Genomic DNA, 17,169 nt, shown 5'->3' on the forward strand with positions numbered 1-17,169 from the left:
CAGTTTCTGCTTCCTGGTTCTTTACAGATGGTGGCATCTATTTTACTCCCTCTCCTCTGCTAGTTTGCCAGTTTAATCTCTTTTATATCTCAAAAGACAGAGACTCAAGACACACCCTATACCAATTCTGCTTCATTAGCATAACAAAGACACCACAGACTTTCAAATGGGCTAATAACCACAGTTACAGAAGTTAGGATTCATAACAGGTATTTTTTGGGGACACAATTCAGTCTGTAACTGTTGCTTTGTAGTAATTATTTGCTAATTAAATTCTGGCATTATGCAAAAGTGATATTGTAAACCTATGACATGAAATAGTTTCAGTTTTCTCAGATGGACAGTGATGATTCTTTGTAAGGATGTTTGTATTTTATTATTTAAAGAAAAGGTTATGTGTCAGTATTTATTCAGCAAACATCATTGGCTGTGCAGAGTAGATAAACAGGTGAATTTGAATTCATGCTTATTGTTGTTGTTGTTAGGTGCCATCGAGTTGGTGCCTAACACTGCCCCATCCTGGCCTAAGGTACCTTGTAAGCTACTAAGAAATGGAAAGTTAGTATTTGTTCATCTCCAATGAGGGGGCTAGTTACCTTACAACATGTATATTATACAAGGAAGGAAGTTATAGATTCTATAGGAAAGAGACAAACAGTATTTTCTTTTATTGCCAGTTTTCATTTTTATAGAAAGCAAAGTTAGTCCTTTGTTAATATTTAGATCTCTAGATATAATATGTTTGATATATGGAGTCTTGGTGTGGCACTGTAAGATAAGCACTGGATTGCGAAGTTGGTTTGAACTGCAGGGTCAGCAGTTCAAATCCACTAATTGCTCCTTGTAAAACCTATACAGGTTGTTATGAGTTGGAACTGACTGGACGGCAGTAAATAACAATATAATATAATATAATGCAATATATATATATATATATATACACACACACACACAAGGATGAGTCAAAAATTATCTGTGTGTGGGCTGTAGAATATATTTTAATCAACTTTAGAAAAGACAAATACGTCATTTTCAACATCATCTTCTTGCTTTTCAATATACTTTGTCCACATGTCAACAAGCTTTGTATTCTGTTTTAAAAAAATATTTTAGGCTGAGCTGGGAACCACGAATGCACTGCTGTCTTCACTTTTTCTCCAGAGGTGAATGTTCGTCCTCAAAGGGCTGCTTTTAGGGGCTCAAACAGGTGAAAAGTCCTATGGAGCGAGATCAGGACTATAGGGAGTATGCTTTAACCCCTCAAAACAAAATTTTTGCTGAGTGTCAACAGTGTAGGCAGAGGTGTACGGACATACATTTGCCTTGCAAGATCACAACGCACTTGGATGCAATCCAAAATCCTCTACATGCAATCCGAAGAAGTTTAGACTCTTCAGTGAGCATCTTGCTGTAACAAGCACTTTTGATTGTGGAACCTTTTTCCTGATAGTGTTCCATACTGGCCCCAGAAAACTGTGAGCATCAGTTTTCCAGCTGATGGTTGACTTCTTTGTTGGAATTCTATATTCTGCCATTTACTCTCAGACTCGTAGTAATGAAATCCATGTCTGGTCACCAGTAATGATTTAAGAAACTTTTACCTTCCTTCCAGTATTAGTCCATATTTTGTTTGCAGATGTCCAAATGCTTGTTTATGCTTTTCCATGAGTTGTTTTAGTACCCATCTTGCATAAACTTCTCAAAACCCCAATCTGTCATAGATTATTTCATAGGCAGAGACATGGCTGATTTGCAAATGATTTGCCACATAATCTATTGTCACTCAACTGTATGACAGAATCATTTCATGTGCATGCTCAATGTTGTCAGTATTGGACAGGAGATAATTTTTGACTCACCTTCGTGTGTGTGTGTGTGTGTCTGTAATTCTGCTATAAGAAAACCTAACATTAAATTTATTTTCCTATTGACTTAATTTCTAGAAAACATAATATATACACACACCTTTCCTTACGCTACAGTAATGCTTTTAACTTTTGGAAGCTTAAACATTAAATAACTCTTTATAAACTAATTGTGAAACTGTGGGTTAATGCGCTAGACTGCAAATTTGGTTTGATCTGCAAGGTTGGCGGTTCAAGCTTCCAGTTGCTCCTCAGAAACGCTATACAGGGTTGCTATGAGTTGGAATTGATGCCATGGCACTTAACAACAAAAAGATTAATTAGCTCCGTTACCTGAGATTTCAGGCTCATCCCAACTTTTTTTTCTTTTTGACACTTTTTCTGAACACTTTTTCCTTGATTTTATTATTTCCTTGACTCATCTTTAATCTTTTCTTTTTTTCCCCTGACACTTCTCATGATTCCTGGAAACTTGTGCAGCACTCTCATATCTAAAAACTGTCACTTGAGGTCCTTTCTTTCTTTAGTTAACTTGTTCTTTTTTGTTTGACCATACATCTCAAACAAGTCATCCATCCAAGTGATTGCTTCCACATTTACAGTCCGGTCATCATGAGTCCTCAGTTTTGTTTTGAGATTACTGAAAAGTATTCCTGAAGGTCACTAGTGATTTCTTACATGATCAAATTCATGACTTTTTTTTTTTTCCCCTTCCCCTTCTCTTCCTTGAATTTTCTGTAGCATTTGATAACTTTCCTTTTCTTTTTTTTTTTCAAAGTAAATATACCTTTTAGTAATGCTGTACTTTTCTAGTCTTTTTTCTACTTGCTTGTCCTGTATGTTCACTTGTTTAATAAGGGTCTTTCTCTTCTTTTTAAATGATTACCTTAGTCTGGTCTTTGTTACTGCCTGACTGGTAGTAGTAGAATCACTAGAAAAGTAAACCCCTTCACTTTACAGGTGAGAAAATTAGGGCTAGAGGATTGAAATTGACTTGTTCAGAGCCATATAATGAATAATGGCAGAATTCGGACTAGAACTCAGATAATTTGTTACTATTGTTTGATTATTCTTTATTTCATAATTTCTCCATGTAACCTAGAAGTTCTGTAAGAGTAGTTTGTAACTCTCTCAGTATATTTACTAACATGGAAATAAATTTCAAAATTAAAAATGCTTGTGTCAGTACTAGTGACTTATCAGCAATCTAGAGTTTTTTGAAGACCTTTGTATAGGGAACCTTTGATCCCTATTCTATTTAGCTAATGGTTAAGCTTATCTGTATGTATGTGTATGTATGTTACATGTATGTGTCATTTTGGTCCCGAAAACTTGAGGACAAGGGTACCTTAGAAGACTGCTGAAATAGGCAGCTTACTGTAATATACAGGGTTTCATCATCTGTGACCCATGAGCCAGTGTAGATTGCAGCCTGTTTTTGTAGAGCCTATATGCTAAAAATGATTTTTACATTTTCAGTTGGTTGGGGGGCAAAGTCAAAAGAATTATACTTCATGACTCATGAAAGTTAAATGAAATTCAAGTTTCAATCTTTATATATAAAGATTTTTCTTTTCTTTAAAACAACCATTCCGATGTATTTACTATTGTCTGTGGCTACTTAGAAAGGCAGAATTGAGTAACTGCTATAGAGACTATATGGCACACAAAGTTCACAATACTTACCATCTAACTCTTTACAGCAAAAGTTTGCTGGCCTCTAGTATGATGGGTTTCAAAATGTTATGGAAAGATTCTAGTGTCTTTTACTTTTCCTTGAACTTTTGAAGCCTCTTCATATGACAGAAAGAACAGAGGCATTGGAATCTGACCTGAATTTGAATCTGTAACAAATATCCAAGTATTCATTAGCTCCATGAACTTCTGGCAAATTCCTCAACCTCTCTGTGCCTCTGTGCTTGTTTTCTATTCTGTGAACATGAAATGAGTACTCTTGGTGATGCACTGGTTAAGCTCTGGGCAGCTAACTGAAAAGTCTATGGTTCAAACCCACCAACTGCTTCTCAGGAGACAGTTGTGGCAGTTGGCTTCCTTGAAGATTGTAGTTTTGGAAAACCCAGTGAGGCAGGGGTGCAAGTAGTAATTGACTTGACAGCAAGGGGTTTGGCTTTTTAAATGTGGAATATCTGTCTACCTTTTACTTTCATTCTAGCATTCAGATGTAAATGTGATCTTTTACATGTACTTGTTTTGCTCTCCTCAAAATTTCCTGGATCTTTTTTTCACTTTGCTCTCATACATTATGATCAAGAAAAGGAAAATGAGTGAGAGAAGATTGAAAGAGAAATGGTAGCAAAAAATTAGGAAACAGAAAGCAAAGAAAACAAGTGTAAATGGATCGGATAGGTACATCCCCTTGAGAGATATGAAAGGAAAGATAAAGGCCCAGGAGATTCTGAGGAGAGCAAAAATGAAGTCAGTACTCATAACAGTATCTGAAATGTTAATTAATTGCCTAATACACTTTCAAGAAGGAAGCAAACTATAGTTGATCTCTCCTTTTCTAGTTTTTCATCCAGAAATTCATCTTGGACCACGTCATTCCCTAATCAGAAATTGTCTACATGTTGTGCTAGATAAATTTGAAACTACTTAGCTTGGTATTCAGGGCCCTGTAGAGGTGATTCTGGCCACAACCTGCCCTTCTAACTTATCTCCCACCTCTCCCATGAAACAAATTTTGAATGCAGCCAGTTTTCTCTAATTTGTTTTACTTTTAGTGCTATCCCCTCTTTCCTCCTCTGTACTTGTTAAGAAAATGTACTTGCACATTTTTGTTGTTAAGTGCTGTCAAGTAGATTCCGCCCCATAGCGACCCTCTTTCCAAGGTTTCCAAGGAGCAGCTGGTGAGCCTGAACCATTGACCTTGTAGTTGAAACAACTTGGCAGTCTGACGCATTAGCCCACAGCGTCACACCAGGACCTCATATCTCATGCACTCTAAGAACTCTTTCCCAAACATTTTTATCTTAGTGATTTCTTCCTTGAGAACACCTTTGTATATGGATAGAATTCATGTTTTCTCTCTTAAGTGCTATTGAGTCAGTTTTAACCCATATAGCAATCCTGATAGGGTTTCTTAGAAGCACTGGTAGGTTTGAAATGCCAACCTTGTAGTTCAAATGGCTTTGCAGTCTGGCGCATTAACCCACAGTGCCATACCAGGACTCCACAGTGCCACACTAGGACTCCAAAATTCACAATGCAATTAATAAATTGTGATTTGCAACATTTATGGAGGACTCAAACTGTCATATCACTGTGCATATTATTTATTGTAAAGTCCTTGTAAGCCCAGATCTTTCTGTGTTTCTCTCTCTCTTTTGTATATATCTTAGTTCTAGGACTGTGGATAAGCACTGGGCTGCTAATCGTAAGGTCAGCAGTTCAAACCCACCAGCCGCTCCTTGGAAGCCCTATACAGGTTCCCTATGAGTCAGAACTAACTACACAGCACTTAACAACAACAGGACCATGCCCTTCCTGCAGCAGATTGTTGTTGTTGTTGTTATGTTCCTTGGACTCGGTTCCAACTCATAGTGACCCTGTACAGGGTTTCTGAGGCTATAAAATCTTTATGGGAGCAGAAAGCCTCATCTTTCTCCCGCGGAAAGTCAGTAAATATTTGGTGATTTGGTTACAAGGTTGTAAGGAAGTTTACAATTCTAACCATCATCCTCTTGGATGTTTTCCACAGCATTATTGACAGTTATTTTCAAACCTTTCCTTGAATACTTCCATGACTAATCTATGAAAACATCTACATCTTAGAAGATATTTATTTTAAGTTTTTGAGTTGAGGGAACTCTGAAAATCCGTTAAAGAAAAAAAAAAAAAAGGCAGTTTCATTGCTGTTGAGTCGCTTCCAATTTATGGTGATTTTGTCTGTCAGAGTAGAACTTTGTTCCTTAAGGTTTTTAGTGACCTTCTTTCTCATAGAAGTAGAGCTACAGACCTTCCGCCTGTGGCACCACTGAGTGGATTCCAACTGCTACTCTCTTGGTTAGTTGTTGTTGTTAGGTACTGTTGAGTCAGTTCCAACCCATAGCGACCCTGTAAAGGATTTTCAAGGAGCGGCAGTTCAAACCAACCTTGTGGTCCAGTGCATTATCTTGTAGCCAACACAGAAATCTTGAGCCATTTCCAAAAGATAGTTTTTTTCCTAGTTGAAGATGGGGGAGGAGAACTAATCTCATTTGTTCTACAGTGTGTGCAAGTCTTTAACTTTCTCTCACTTGTTCTCTTTGGGGCATAATCCACATTTTTAGCATTTCTCATAAATTGTTATATCCAGAACGGTGCCCAGGATGTGGCCTGTTCACCGTGGTGCACAGCAAGGTCGATTACCTCATGTTTTACCCTACTATAGGATTTTAAGGACTCCTGGTGTTGTGCTGCTGTAGGATAAGCATTCGACTGCTAACTGCAAGGTCAGTGGTTCAAAGCCACAAGTCTCCTCAGAAACCTTATGAGGGTCACTGTGAGTCAGAGTCGACTCGACAGCACTCAGTAACACCAGTAACAATGTTTGAATTGTCGCTTTGCAATCTCTTGCTTTTAATAATATTCAAGTTTTTAGTTATTGTTTTTATTATTCTGTTTCCTTTTAAAGATTTATAACACTAATGTTTGCTGAATATGCACTGTGCATATTACTGTATTCTGGTTTAGAGCAAAAATTTAGAAGAAATAGAAAAAATGTATTCTTTCCTCAAGTAGCTTACAGTGGTAAGGTACATATTTACTGATGCTTTTAAAATAATACTTTCATTGCAGTACTTATATCCTTATACTTTATATACTCATGGAGCATATAAATACAGAATACATGGAAAAATGAAAGAAAAGCATAGAAATGTAAGTTCTGTATCTCAGTTGGGTTTTTTTCTGCCTTTTTGTTTTGTTTTGTTTTTTCAAACAGTGCTTCTATTTGAGAAGCCTCACCATCCTTGCTTTGAAAGAGTATCTGGTGATGATAATGGTGGTGGTGGTGATGTGCTGTGGACTTGGTTCCGACTCATAGCGACCCTGTATAGGGTTTCCAAGGCTGTAAAGCTTTACAGGAGAGGAAAGCCTCATCTTTTCCCAGTGGAACAGCTGGTAGTTTCGAACTGCTGACCCTGAGGTTGGCAGCCCAATTTGTAACCACTACACTACCACTGCTCCTTGGTGATGATAATAGTGATAACCTGTTTTTATTGAACATTTTACTACAGACCATATAATACGAGGGGGTTTAAAAAAGTATGTGGAAAAATTTTGTTATTTTTTTGTGTGTTTGTACAGTGTTTCAGCAGAATTTTACTATTTTTTGATAAAAATATTCCTGCATTTATTTATAACAAAAACACTTCATAAGCCCAATTTACATGTCATGTAGGCAATATACCTACAAGACTAAAACACTATGCAAACTTGTATTTGAACCTTTTGATGAGCTGAAAACTTGAAAATCTGTGTCCCTGTCCCTGATGTTCGGTTCTGACTCATAGCAGCCCTGTACACTTCAGAGTCCAATACTACCCAGTCCTGCGCTATTCCTCATAGTTGTCATGTGGGAGCCCGTTGCTTCTTTTTCACTGATCCTTCACTTTACCAAGCATGATGTCCTTTTCCAGGGACTGGTCCCTCTGGCATGTCCAAAATGTAAGAGATGACACCTCACTTTGAAGGAGCATTTTTGTGCTACCTCCAGCACAAATTTGTTCTTCTGGCAGTATTCTTCTCCAACACTGTAATTCAGATGTGTCGATTCTTCTTTGGTCTTATTTATTCATTGTTCTACTTTCACATACATATGAGGTAGCTGGAAATACCACGGCTTGGTTCAGTTATACCTTAGTCCTTAAAATGGCATCTTTGCTCTTTAATACTTTAAGGAGTTCTGTGATATAGATGTATTTATTCACTTTGCTGGGTTCAGGGTAGTCTTGTTCAGTGTGGAATTTGTCTTATTAATTCTGGGAAATTTATTTAAAAGGTTTATTTTATTTTCACCCCTTTATTTCTGGTGTGCCCTGGTGTGACACTGTGGGTTAATGCACTGGACTGCAAAGTCGGTTTGAACCGCAAGGTTGGTGGTTCAAGCTTACCAGTTGCTCCTCAGAAACCCTATTCAGGGTCACTTTGGGTCGGAACCAACTCGACCTCACTTAACAGCAACAAAAACAATTTCTCTGTTGTCTCTTTCTTGAGTTCCTATTGTCTAGATGTTGGACTTAGTGATTGATTTCTCTAATTTTCTTATTGTCGATTTGTCTTTTTGTACTGCTTTATGGGTGATTTTTCTCAACTTTATCTTTAAACTTCCTATAAAATTTGGTTTCTTTCTTTTTTTTTTTTTTTACTTTTTATTGTGAATTGAGTGAAGGTTTGTTGAGCAGATCATCAGTTTTACATTTAACAAATCATACTTTCCTTCATTTCTTGGTTGCAATCCCCTCCATATACCAACAGTTAACAGTGTTTACCTGTATTCAGTTTAATTGTTGCAGTCTTCCTTGTGTCTCCCCCTATGTTCATGTTTGCTCTGCTAATCTCCCTCTTGTATATTGTCTGCCCTTCACCCATGTTAACATGTGTCTACCCTCTGCCCATGAAAAATTGTCCATCCCCATAGCAATCGTAGATTTTTTTTTTAACAAGAATACCTTTTATAACCTTTGACAACATTGACCTCATATGTTTGACCTTTTATGATTGACTGCTTTTACTCAGCATAATGTCCTCCAGATTTAACCATGTTGTAAGGTAGGTGTTTCACAAATTCACGATTATTCATCAAGGTGTCATAATATTCTAATGTGTGTATTGTAGTGAAGTTTGTTGAGTCATTCTGTTGATAGGCACTTACGCTTTGTCCATCTTTTTGATACGTCTCTCACATGCATGCAAAAGCTGGGTAGTGAATAAGGAAGACTGTAGAAGAATTGATGCTTTTGAGTTATGGTGTTGGAGGAGAATATTGTAAGTGCCATGGGCTGCCAAAAGAACCAACAGATCTGTGTTAGAAGAAGTGCAACCAGAGTGCTCCTTGGAGGCCAGGGTGGACAAACTTCGTCTCTCATACTTTGGACATATTGTCAGGAGGGACTATTCAGTGGAGAAGGATATCATGTTTGGTAAAGTGAAGGGTCAGAGAAAAAAAGGAAGGACCCCTCCTCCCCACCCCCCAGCGAGATGGATTGGCCAAGTGGCAGCATCGATGAGTAATCGATGAGTCAAGCATGGCAACAATTGTGAGGTTGGCACAGGACCGGGCAGCGTTTCCTTCTTTCTGTTGTGCATAGGGTCTCTATGAGTCGGTACCTACTTGATGGCACCTAACAACAGCTTGTAAGACAGCATACTGAAGGACTCTGTTTTCTTATCCATTCTGCTCTCTGTCTCTTGACTGGTGCATTTAATTCATTTACATCAGTAGGTGTGAATTGATTGCTGTCATTTTTCTGTGTTTGTGTGCTGAATTCTTTGTTCCACATAATTTTCTGTGTTGAGTTCATTTTGTTTGTGAGTTGTCTTTTCATTTTCATTTCTGTTGTGTTAATATTTACGAAATCTTTTTGATTTTCCTATTTTTATTTTGATATGTAGGTGTTTTAATTTTCTTTTGTAACAGAGGTTACCCTGTCATTTATTAATTTTTTTCCACTGCTTAAAACTGTCTGTTTTATCTTGAAATCTACCTGACTTTCTTACCATTTGGAAGTTCTGTCTCTACACTATTCCCTATTTTTGCTTTGTAGTTGACATCATTATATATTGATATCTTTGCTTCCCTATTTTCAGTCTTATAGGTTTGTTTTGCTTTGTTGTTGTTGTTAAGTGCCATCAAGTCATTACCAGTTCATAGTGGCCATGCACAAGAGTTTCCTAGGAGCAGCTTGTGGGTTTGAATCACCAACCTTGTGGTTCACAGTCCAGTGCTTATCTTGCAGCACCATACCAAGAGCCTTGTTTTACTTTAAATACTTCTGTATCAAGATCAATGATTCAAATTAACCAGCCACTCTTCAGAAAACTTATACAGGGTCTCTCTGAGTCAGAACCGACTCCATGGCACTTAACAACAATATCAGGATTGAGTTCTGGGTGGTGTTGTCATATATGGTAATCTCAGGTTGTTGTCTGCTGTGGTTGGTAATTAGCCCAAAGAACACCCTGTAGCATTTCTGTAAAGTTGGTCTGGTCTTTACAAATTACTTTCTTTTTATTTTTATTATTTTTTTTAATCAGGCAATGTCCTAATTACATCATCATATTTGAAGGTCAGCTTTGGTGTAAATATGGTTCTTGGTTGGCAATTTTGTTCTTTCAGAGTTTTATATATGTCATCCCATTGTTTCTTTTTTTTTTGGCATAAACTGGACATTTACTCATTTTTATTTCCTCCTACTGAAAGCATAAACAAAGCCATGTTTCAGGAAGTATTCTCCAGCAAATAATTTTTTTTCTTAAATGTTTTATTATGAATTATGTGATTGTTTACATGGGAGAACATTCGTTTTACATTCATTCTATTGTGTATCGTCTCATTGCCATGGTTACAATCCCCTCCATGCAATCTTTCCCCCGTACCCCCAGGTCTTCAGCACACACTTGCTCTCCCTCTCTGGATCTAAAGTCTCCAGCTGCTCCATCACGTGACGTCATCATCTCTGGCTCCATTTCAGGCATCACTGCTTCTCTGGGTAGGGTCCCGCTCTCTGCTCTTCTCCCTTGATGGTCCTAGGGACCTCCGCTCCTAGACTGAAAAGTTAATCACGCCCCTCCTTGATATAAAATGTCTACCTTTACCTTTCGGACCCTCACAATCAGTACTGATAACAATTATTCACTATTGTATCACAAGAGACCCGTCTGCATTTCATTGCATCAGCCCTGGCTAGTCAGATTGAATACTACTCACTGGAGATTCTACCTTCCTCCAGGCCCTCTGGATCTAGGTTCCCTCTTGAAAGCTTGTAAGCCAGTCACTTCTTGCCTTTGTAGCCCCCTGCCCCCAATTTTGGGTAGCCAATGTCCAGGTTGCCCATCCCTGTCTACTCTGTGTGTGGAGGGGGTGGAAATGATTCTTGCTGTAAGGACTTGTTCCCTCTTTGAACTACTGCTTCCACAGGTGTAGGTTAAGTTCATCAAATTGTGTAAGAATACTTTTTTTTTTTTCCTCTTCTTTTTACTTCTGGTTGAGCTCTGATCATCCAGTCACTGAAGCCAGGAGAAGTGGGTATTATCTGCAAGTGTGGGTGTTCTTATGCATGTGCCCTCTCTTCTTATCAGCTGGACGCTTCACTCTCCACTCTAGTCCTCTGTGGCTATGTCATTGACTCTGGGTCCAAGAGTCCCCAGGTCTTGCCACACTGCTGACCAACCAGGTCTTCACCTGGTCATCCCATTGTTTCTTGCCTGCATGGTTTCTGCTCAAAAATCAAAGCTTAGTCTTATTGCTTCTCTTTTTAGGTAACTTACTGTCTTTCCTAAGCTGCTTTCAGGATTCTTTCTTTGCCTTTGATTTTGGAAAGTTTGATTAGGATACGTCTTGGTGATTTTCTTTTGGTATATATCCTGTCTAGGGTTTGTTCAACTTCTTGTATGCTTATATTCTTGTCTTTCATGATGTTAGGGAAGTTTCCTTCCAACAACTCTTGGACAATTTTCTCTGTGCTTTTTATTGTCTTTTCCTATTCTGGAATTCCAGTCACCTGTAAGTTCATGGCATCCCACTTGACTCTTAGGCTTACTTTGGATTTTTCATTCTTTTTTTGATTATTGTTCTAGCATACTAGTATTGAGAGATTTATCTTCAAGTTCACTAATTCTGGCTTCTGTTGCTTCATATCTTCTCCTTTGCCCTTTTAGTGTAGTGTCCACTTCTGAGACTTTAGTATTAATCTGGATTTCTAATTGCAGATTTTATATTGTTTCACAATTTGCATATATTTTGTCTGTTGGTTCTTGTTGTGTTTTCATGAATTGTTTTAAAGTTTTTGTGTGTTCGTATTTTCCTCAATCTGTTGAAGATACCAAATTCCATTCTTTTGAATTTTTTTTCCAGTTACTTTTATTACCTTTTTTCATCGGAAATATTTTCTGGATCTGTATCTTAGTAATTTGTTTGAGCCATTCTCTCTTGTATTTTTGTATGAGCTAAAATTGCCTGTTGTCTTGGGGCATTGTGGGGTTGTCATATTTGCAAAAATAAACAGTGCAGTGTTGGACCCAGAGGGGAGAATCTCTGGGGGAACTTCTGCAATTCTAGGAGCTCATGAGGTGGGTGTAAAAGGGTTGTGACAGCAGAGTTCCTAGCCCTAGATGGAGTTCCTATCAGCCTTGGTGTTATCTATGTTCAGGGCACCCAACCCAGAAGGAGTTCATGGGGGCCCTTGATGCAGCTGGTTTCAGTGTCTGTTAAGACCACAAGGAAGCTAGGGTTAGGGTGTCTGGTTAAATGCTGATCTGGTGGCTCTGTGGGTTTTTTAGCTCTGGAGCTGTGCCCACCTGAATCCAGGCATCAAAGTGGCACACACCTCACATTGATGTGGTGCCCAACCACTTTTCTCTGAACTCTGGGAGAGCAGGGTCTATGCTGGGGGTAGAAGAGGGAGGGAGCTGGCCATACCTCAGGTCACCAGAGGAGCATGGGGAAAAAGAAGAAATCGAACCTTTCCTGTTGCTGGTGATAATCTGCTCAGCCAGGCCTCCCTCCACTGCTAAAGTGCACACAAGATGGTCAAGCCAGGTCTGGCCAGCAGCTCGCCAGTCAGGCTCCATCTCTCACCATCCCTGCCTAGCTTATCCCAGCGAGCACTCCATCCACTTCCCTAACCTTTTCTTTGAAGTTCAGACTGTCAGAATTTTAATCTGGGTCTGTGTTTCATGATTTTAACCTTTTTTGTTCTATGCACAAAATATCTTCTCTTATATATCAGAAAATGATTGTTTTTCTCTTAATATTCTTTATTTCTTCTGCGATTTCTTTTTTATTTGTTTGCTTTGGGCTGTGTCTTTTATTTTAGGAGCTTTCCTTAGCAGTCTGGTGATCACTGGAAGTTTATGCTTATTTAAGAGGAGTACCTTAACAAGCTAAATAGAAGCTCTCTAGTAGTGGGTGATTATTATGCCTTTCCCCATAGGGTGATATGTCTGGATAATTGTCTTGTAAACTTCCAGTGAGTGATAGGTCTTGATTTCCCAGAAAAGATTCTTCTAGTCTTTTGCCTAGAGGGAGCAAATTTGAGAGCTGAGAAGAAAAGAGAATATAGGTCTCCTCATTAAGTATGCAAATATTATTTCATGTATATAATTGCTGTTTTCTGTTCTGGACTCCTACCTCACTCCCACTCCTTGCAAACTAGTTGTGCCTATTATCCTCTAGTCCTGTTTTATGTTTTCCAGAGACCTCTTTTGTCAGAAAGGGAAAGAACAGAAGAGGTGATTTAAGTGTTCTGAACCCTGATGGTGCTGTGTGCTAGATGTTGGATTGCACAGCAGAAGGTTGCTGGTTCAAACCCACTAGCAGCTCCTCAGAAGAAAGATCAGGCTGTCTGCTTCCATATAGATTTATAGTCTCGGAAATCTTGTATAGATCACTGTGAGTCTAATTGACTAGCTGGCAGTGGGTTTGGTTTGGATTTTGTTTGCCCACTTCTTAAAACAGTTCTAGTTTAAACTTTACCCTCACTCCTGCAGTTTGTAAAACTGACATTCTTGAGCCTGTTAACCCTTGTTTGTCTTTTACTTTTTATTTTATTTGTTTACAGAAGAGCTGCATAAAAACCATGGCATTTTCTTGTATATCCTCCACATAACTTCTCCTTACAGGAGTCCTGGTGTGGTGCTATGGGCTGATGCATCAGACTGCAGAGTTGTTTGAACTGCAAGGTCGGTGGTTCAAACTCACCATCTGCTCCTTGGAAACCCTATACAGGGTCTCTGGGTCAGAATTGACTTGATGGCACTTACCAACAGCAACAGCAACTTAAGTCATTTGAACTGCAAGGACTGTGGTTCAACCTTACCAAGGCCTTGGAAACCCTATACAGGATTGCTATGGGTCGGAATCGGCTCATTGGCACTTAATAGCAACAACAACTTCTCCTTAAGTTGACATTTTATGTAAGCACAGATCCATTATCAAAACTAAGAAATTAACATTGTTGTTGGGTGCCCTTTAGTCACTTTCTGAATGAAACACTGCCCGGTCCTGCAGTTGTTGTTGAGTTGAATCCATTGTTGCACCCACTGTGTCAATCCATATTATTAGGGTCTTCCTTTTTTTTCCCATTACACTCTACTTTACCAAGCATGAGTCTTTTTCCAGGGACTGGTCCCTCCTGATAATATGTTCAAAGGACATGAGATGTTTCTTCCTTCTCACTTGAAAGGTACTGAGCATTCTGGCTGTGCTTCTTCTAACATGTTTGTTTGCTGTTCTCCCAGTCCATGGGAGAACAGAATAATGCAAATGCATCGATTCTTCTCTGATGGTGGTGGTGGTGGTGATGATGTGCCATGGTTGGTTCCGACTCATAGTGACCCTGCATACCATTTCTGAGGTTGTAAACCTTTAAGGGAGCAGAAAACCTCATCTTTCTCTTGCAGAACAGCTGGTAGTTTTGAACTACTGACCTTGAGGTTAGCAGCCCGACTCAGGACTCTAACCACTACATTACTAGCGCTCCTTATCCAACTTTGACATGCATATGGGGCAACCAAAAATGCCTTCGTCTTTAAAGTGACATCTTTGTTCTTTAACATGCTTTGATTTCTTGACTGCTGCTTTCATGAGCGCTGATTGTGGGTCCAAGTGAAATAAAATCTTTGATAATTTAAATCTTTTCTCTGTTTATTATGATGTTGTTTATTGGTCTGGTACTGAGAATTTTGTTTTCTTTATATTGCATTGTAATCCATACTGCAGGCTGTATTCTTTGATCTTCATCTGCAAGTGCTTCAAGTTCTCTTTACTTTCATCAAAGAGAAGTGTTTCATTTGCATATCGCAGGTTGTTAAGGCACCTTCCTCTAGTCCTGATGTTACATTCTGTATATAGTCTGACTTTTCAGATTATTTGCTCAGTACAAACTGAATAAGTATGGCGAAAGGGATAAAGCCCTGGCACACACCTTTTCTGATTTTAAACCATTCAGTAACTCTTCTTCTGTTCAAACTACTCTTGGTCCGTGTACAGGTTCCTCATGAGCATGCGTAGGTGTTGTGAAATACTCATTCTTTGCAATGTTAGCCATAGTTTGTTATGATCCACACAGTCAGATACCTTTGCATAGTGAAAAAAATATAGGTAAACATTTTTCTTATATTCTCAACTTTTAGCTAAGATCAATCTGATACCAGCAATTATATCCCTTGTTCCATGTCTATTTCTGAATCCTGCTTGAGTTTCTAACAGTTCTCTAGAAATCTAACTGACTTTACTTTCATTAGGTAGGTAGCTTTATGAGAGAGAATTCATCACATTCTCCCTGTGATCACTTTTCTTTCGCCTAAGGTACATCTTCTAGGAGTTGCTTTGATAAAAGTCTGTGGTTGGCAAAACCCCATTTTTGCAGTCTGTGTATACAATTCTGGACTAACAATTACTTTTTCTCAGTATTGATGAGATTAACTGTCAACTGTCACTCTTGTAACTATTGTTTTTTTTGAGGTAGTCTGTCATTATCTCTGAGTACATTTGAACAGTTCTCTGGGTGCATTTCATCTGTTTCTCTTGCTTGAAGATTTTAGATTCCTTGAATCAGTGAACTGGTGCCTTCCATCATTTCTTGAAAGTTTTAGCCGTTATTGATTCAAATATTCTCTTCAGTCACATATTCTTTTTCTTCTGCTGAGTGCATATTTGATTTTCTTAACCTTTCTTTATATCTAAAGAATGCTGGTAGCATAGTGGTTATGAGTCAGGCTACTAACTTCAAGGTCAGCAGTTTGAAACTACCAGTTGTTCCATAGGAAAAAGATGAGGTTTTCTGCTCCTGTAAAGATGTACAGCCTTGGAAACCCTATGCAGAGTTGCTATGAATCAGAACTGACTCCACAGCACACAGCCAGCCACCATCTTTATATCTGGGATCCTGGTATGGTGCTGTGGGTTAATGCCCTGGACTGCAAACTCAGATTGAACTGCAAGGTGGGAGGTTCAACTCATCAGCCACTCCTTGGAAACCCTATACAGGGTTGCTATGAGTCTGAACCAATGCGACAGCACTTAACAACAACAACAACAGCATCTTATATATAAATGTTCTATTTTCCATCTCTGTGTCACTAAAAATTAGGAAATTTCTTTTCCTATGTGGAGTTCTGTCAGGCATTCGTGGCTGTTCTGATCCTTCCCCTGCTTGGTCTCTCCCAAGATGCCGGCTCCAGGAGCAGCTGAGCGTCTTGAATTAGAAAGCAATGGATTTCTTGACTCTGCTACAAGTTTCCCTAGCTGTAAGCCTTGCAAGCTTCTAAATATTCCTTTATACGTGGTTCAGAGTTCTAGTACCCATCCCTTGAGACTGCTTGGTTGGGTATTCTGTATTGTTACGGACAGAGCTCAGAACAGCTACGAACGCCTGACAGAACCACGGAGATACAGGTGTGGACATTCTTTCTCTCGCTGTCTGCACACCTCCATTCTGGTGACTAGAGGGGATGCCTGAGTGAATGGACACCCCACCCCACCCCTGGTGGGTTCTACTATGCATGCGCACAGATCTCCTCGAAATTTAAAGTGACAGTATACACTTAAAACCAAACTGCCACGTCTCATCTGTCAGTTTGTCGTACTGTGGTGGCTTGTGAGTTGCTGTGATTCTGAAAGCTATGCCACCGATATTTTAAATACCATCAGGGTCAACCATGGTGGACAGGCTTCAGATGAGCTTCCAGACGAAGACAGACTAGGAAGAAAGAGTGACAAACTACTTCCGAATATTTAGTCACTGAAAACCTTATGAATAGCAGAGAAACACTGTCAGGTATAGTGCTGGAAAATGAGCCCCTCATGTTGGAAGGCACTCACAATGCGACTGGGAAGAGCTGCCTCCTCAAAGTAGAGTTGACCGAGATGACACGTATGGAGTAAAGCCTTTGGAAATAAAGCCCTTGGGACCTTCATTTTCTGATGGGGCACAACTCAAAATGAAGAGAAACAGCTGTAAATATCCATTGAAAATTAGAACATGAAATGTACGAAGTATGAATATGGAAAAATTGGAAGTTGTCAAAAATGAAATGGAACGCATAAACATCGATATCTTAGGCATTAGTGAGCTGAAATGGA

At 39.0% G+C, this 17,169-nt stretch overlaps 1 protein-coding gene across 1 annotated transcript in view; it reads left to right on the plus strand.

Annotated features, from left to right (window-relative positions):
• USP47 (ubiquitin specific peptidase 47) overlaps nt 1-17,169 on the plus strand; it is a 190,352-nt gene that overhangs the window by 779 nt on the left and 172,404 nt on the right. The gene's annotated exons all lie outside the window — the stretch shown is intronic.

This window comes from Chrysochloris asiatica, unplaced genomic scaffold (genome assembly GCF_000296735.1).
Source record: "Chrysochloris asiatica unplaced genomic scaffold, ChrAsi1.0 scaffold00083, whole genome shotgun sequence".
NCBI lineage: Eukaryota > Metazoa > Chordata > Mammalia > Afrosoricida > Chrysochloridae > Chrysochloris > Chrysochloris asiatica.